The following is a 5032-nucleotide window of genomic DNA, read 5'->3' as shown; positions in this document are numbered from 1 at the left end:
GAAGTTTAGTTCCTCAATCATTTTAAGCAAAGCTGTAGTTATGATTTTGAGAATTTTAAATAAAGGGTTCTGAGGACAAAAAGGACTATCCATTTTCCACAGACCCCAGGAGGCATGAGGAATCCAACAGGTGAGCAATTTGCACTCTATCCCAGCCACAGCTCCTGCACTGGCCTGGGTCTGGGTAGCCTTTGACATTGACAGGCTTGAGGTGCTCCAAAGCTGGTCCAGGTTCCATTAGGCAGAGTCATGCTCACAGCAGCTGGAATTTGACAGGCTTCAAGGCACTGGAGACAGGTGAGCTTTTTGATACCTGGCACAGTGACAGCTCTGATGTGTCATCCCACTATTATTTCTAGGTTTGTGCTGGGTGTGGGGTTTCCCTGGGGATTTGCACATGAAAGGAAGCCAACTTGACAGGCAGGAACAGGTAATGTTATTGATCAGTGAAGAAAAAAATAGATCACTGCACACTTGGTCTAAATCTTTGACATCAAAGTCCCAAAGTGATTAGGAATATCACTTCCTGCCCATCCCCAACATGGCTACAGAAAGGACTCCAACAGCCCTCTTAGGCCTTGATACCTTTTAATAGCATTCTCAATGTTTGAAGATTAATGACTTTTCCAATAGAGAACTGATTGCAATTATCATGCAGTTGATTAATTTACTTCCAGGAAGGCTGGGTGTGTGTGCATGTCCTAGCACCTCCTAGCAGATCCTTCTGGGCAAGGGATCAAACTTCCATGTTTTAATTACGCCCCTGATTATCTCAGCCTGGACCTCTCCCCTCTCCAGAACAGCATCTCTTTTAGTTAGCGATCCACCCCCACCTCTCATCATAGAAGCTCCATCCTTCTAATTCCTCAGGCCAAGAATGTAAATGTCACCTTTAACCCCCTTTCCTTATACCTCACATCCAATTTTTAGATATTTGTCAGTTTCTAAATATAGTCAGCACTTCTCACTGCTTACCTCCATCATGACTATCCTCCTGGTCCAAGTTGCCATCTTGCTTGGGTGACTGGAAATCTTCACTGCCTTGCATCTTTCACGGTCTACTTTCCACCTCTACCGTTCTCACTGCTCCCTTGCTTTATGCATTTATCACCACCTGATATTTACTTGTCTCTACACACTAAGTAAGTCTAAGGGGTCACACTAACATCTGGCACAAATTCTGCCAATATTTGACGGATGCGTGAATACACACACCACAGGCAGACCTCGGGGGCCTGACTCCCGGTATATGATGAATGAGCATGTAATTTAGCTTATTAAGTGCCATGAGGCGATACTCTGCTGCATCTGAGAAATGGAAAACAGAAATTAGGGAACAAAAGGTTACAGAGCTCCATTCATTCCTCACCCTCGAGGCATCGTAACCTAACCTAAGTGAACATGGTGGGCAGCAGGCTGAGCCCAAACATCCATATATAGTACCTCCCTTCTGCCTAAGAGAAATTCGCATTTACTCTTTCAGGAGTCTGAATGCTAAAGCACTTAGCATCAGGAATCGAGGACATGGTAGTGTTGGACTAACCTATTGGCACTGAGATCCCACCCTATGCCATTGTGACTATACTTTACCACATCCCCAAACAATTCTTCCTTATGGGAAACAGGAGAAGGATAGGATAGAGCCCTGGGTAGGAGAAGGCTTGTTAAGACCTGAATGGTGTGTTCACCAACCAGAGCATAAAACTGCTTTGAAGTTTATGAGCCTTAAGTTAGTTGATCATCTACCCAGAGGTTCCTCATTGACCTCATGCTTTCTTCCTTGGAAGAAACCGTGACAGCTAGTCTAAATTTTATTATTGATTTTATTCAGTAAATACACAGAAGTATCTAATCTACATAGTGGAGGTTGCTGAGGAAACTGAATTGCAGGGAGAAGAAGGACACGCTTCATTTCTTGCTGGCTTCACTGCTGACTTAGTGACCGTGGCCACAGATGCTGTCTTCTCCACAGCCTTGATGACGCCAGTGGCCAATGTTTGCCTCATGTCGTGCACAGCAAAACAGCCTGGAGGAGGAAGGAAGGAAGAAGAAAGAGTGAAATTTCTAGAAAGAGGCATAGAATGAAAGGCTCCTTGTCCTCAGTCAGAGGTGCTTTCCTTCCCAGGACTCAGCAGCCATCAGTCCCTGGCTCACCTAGAGGTGGGTACTCAGAGAAGGTCTCCACACACATGGCCTCGCTGGGGACCATCTGCATATGGCTGCGTCAGGGCCTTGGGGTTGTCCTCCAGCTTCTTGCCTGAGCGCCGGTCAATCTTTTCCCTCAGTTCAGCAAGCTTGCAGGAGACGTGGGCCGTGTGGCAGTCCAGCACCAGGGAATAGCTGGCATGGATCTGTCCCGAGTGATTCAAGATGATCCCCTGGCGAGGGGAGGAGGATGGAATTAGAAGAGATCGGATGGCACCTGTGATCTGGGGCCAACTCTCGGCCAACCTGTGCCTTCTGTAGAAGTTGGGGCTAATTTCTAAGAAGCATTTCCATCACCACCAAGCACCAAGGCCCGTGGCCTCCCAGGCAGCTTACCTGCGCCACAAAGCTGCCGGCCTCCATGGGAGGCAGGGGGGGTCGTTCTTGCTGTCTCCGGCCACATTGCCACAACGGATGTCCTTCACAGACACGTTCGTCATGTTGAAGCCCACATTGTCGCCAGGCAGGGCCTCGGGCAGGGCCTCGTGGTGCTTCTCCACAGACTTGACCTCAGTGGTGACGCTGCAAGGGGCAAAAGTGACCACCACGCCAGGTTTCAGGAGGCTGGTCTCCACACAGCCCAAGGGCACAGTGTCGATGCCTGTGCAATGGGAAGGGCACTCAGAAAGATTCTAGACCCACCCAGTGAGAACTGGCTTCTGGGGGAGTCCCTTGTCCTGGGGCGCAAGGACCAAGGCCACCTACAGGACTAGTAGGAAGCACCAGGACCCAGGACTGGCTTAGTTATGCTATGTATCTATCAGGTACACTGGAAACGCTGGGGGCTTTGGCACTTTATCCTACCTTAAAAGTCAGGATCTGAACCCTGGCAAGTCAGACACCAGACCTCATTCTCAGCTCCTTCATTCCTTAAGAAGCCCTGTCACCTCACCTTCAATCTTGTACACGTCTTGCAGAAGCAGCCTCAGGGGCTTGTTGACAGGACGAGTGGGCGGGAGGATGGAGTCCAGAGTTTCCAGCAGAGTCACCCCAGTGGTGCTTCGCTCAACCTTCCAGCCCTTGAACCAGGGCACGTGCGGGAGGATGCAGAACGTAGTGGAGGTGAGCCTGGGTCATGGCTCCCGGTGCGCCCACCCCAGTAACAGGACCAGGACCGGGAACAAGACCTGCGACACTCACCTGCAGACCCGGTCCGCACTCACGTTGCTGCTGGGCTCTAGTATGTTGTCGCTGTGCCAGCCCGAGATGGGCACGAAGGCCACGGACGCAGGGTTGTAGCCAATCTTCTGATATCGGTGCTCACTTCCTCCGTGATCTCCTGGAAGCGCGCGGCGCTGTAGGCGGGCTCGGTCGAGTCCATCTTGTTGATGGCCACGATCAGCTGCTTCACGCCCAAGGTGAAGGCCAGAAGCGTGCGCTCGCGGGTCTGCCCGTTCTTGGAGATGCCCGCCTCGAACTCGCCCACGCCGCCGGCCACGATAAGCACTGCATAGTCGGCCTGCAGGACACAGACACCACAGCGTCAAGGGCTTAGTTAGGGGAGGGGGCGCCGGACGGACTGGGAAGCCTGCTAGAGTTTCGGGCAGTCCCGGGTCCCTTGGGAAAGCTCGGGGACGGGATGCTCCCCAGAAGTTGATAAGTTCGTGGGTCTCTTGGTTACTGCTGTGCACAGAGGTCCCGCCTCCCAGTTAAACTCTCACCTAGTCCCATAAATGAGCTTTTAGTTTCTTCCTCCCAGACGGACCCCAAGTGATCTACTTGTCTGGGCGTCAGAAAACCTGGTCCCTGCCCCAGCCTGAAAGGGGGCCCGTATCTGAGCCTCACAGTCTGTCCTCCTCTGGTTCTTTCAGAATTGATGATTGGCGTGGATGAAGAAAACCTTCTAAGGCTTATGATCCCCTCCTTCCCAGAGCCCCGGAAATAAATCCTGAGTTTCCTCCCTTCCTCTGCGCCTGCCCCGCCCCCATCCGAAAGGAGGGCCCTGGGAACAAGGGCTGCTTTACCTGGGAGGTGCCCGTGATCATGTTCATGGGGCATCGATGATGGTGATGCAGTACTTGCTGGTTTCAAACTTCCACAGGGAGATGTGGATGGTAATGCCACGCTCTCTCTCTGCCTTCAGTTTGTCCAACACCCGGGCGTACTTGAAGGCGCCCCTACCCATCTGGGGAGGGGTGGGGAGTGAGTAGAGCACACTGATGGCTAGCAGACGGATCTATCCCAGGGAATTCAGTGGCACCCTACAGCGCACCCTACTGTCCGCGCTCTGCCACCAGACCCACCCAGAAGTGGGACATTCATCCTCCAATCCTCCCCGCCCCCACTGCTAGACACCAACACCGCGCGTGAGTGTCTTACCTCGGCTGCCTCCTTCTCAGACTTCTCAATGGTCCTCTTGTCGATCCCCCCACACTCGTAGATGAGATGCCCGGCTGTGGTGGACTTGCCAGAGTCCACGTGGCCGATGACAACGATACTGATATGGGTCGTCTCTTTGCCCATGGCGGCGGGTTCCTTCCTTCAGTCACTGCTAGAGGGGAGCACGGTGCGGGTGAGGCCACAGTGTTCCAGGCCTGCCTCTCTCCTCTCCTCCCCTCCACTCTGCTCCTGCCCAGCACCCCCCTCCCCACTTCACAGCCTAGCCCGGAGCCTGGGACATGGTAGCATCAACTGAAAAGTAAAAGACTTGCCAGGCTCACACCTTGGCAGGGGTCACAATCCCAGTTCCATAGCCGGTACTTCCAAGCAGTCCTGGCCCATCCATCCTTTCTCCTGTGTGGGCCTTCCCCCCACCCTTCCTCCCATCCTTCCAATCCCCCCATCCAACCCTCACCCCCAGCACACTTCCTGTACAAGAAACCCCAAC

At 52.7% G+C, this 5032-nt stretch overlaps 1 pseudogene; it reads right to left on the bottom strand.

Moving 5' to 3' along the window:
- Positions 1 to 1853: 1853 nt before the first annotated feature.
- On the bottom strand, positions 1854 to 4668 carry LOC114887539 (annotated as a pseudogene).
- Positions 4669 to 5032: the final 364 nt, after the last annotated feature.

Source organism: Monodon monoceros, unplaced genomic scaffold, assembly GCF_005190385.1.
Source record: "Monodon monoceros isolate NGI ecotype Baffin Bay Population unplaced genomic scaffold, NGI_Narwhal_1 Super_Scaffold_7, whole genome shotgun sequence".
Taxonomy (NCBI): domain Eukaryota; kingdom Metazoa; phylum Chordata; class Mammalia; order Artiodactyla; family Monodontidae; genus Monodon; species Monodon monoceros.
This window is presented reverse-complemented; position numbering and strand designations above follow the sequence as displayed.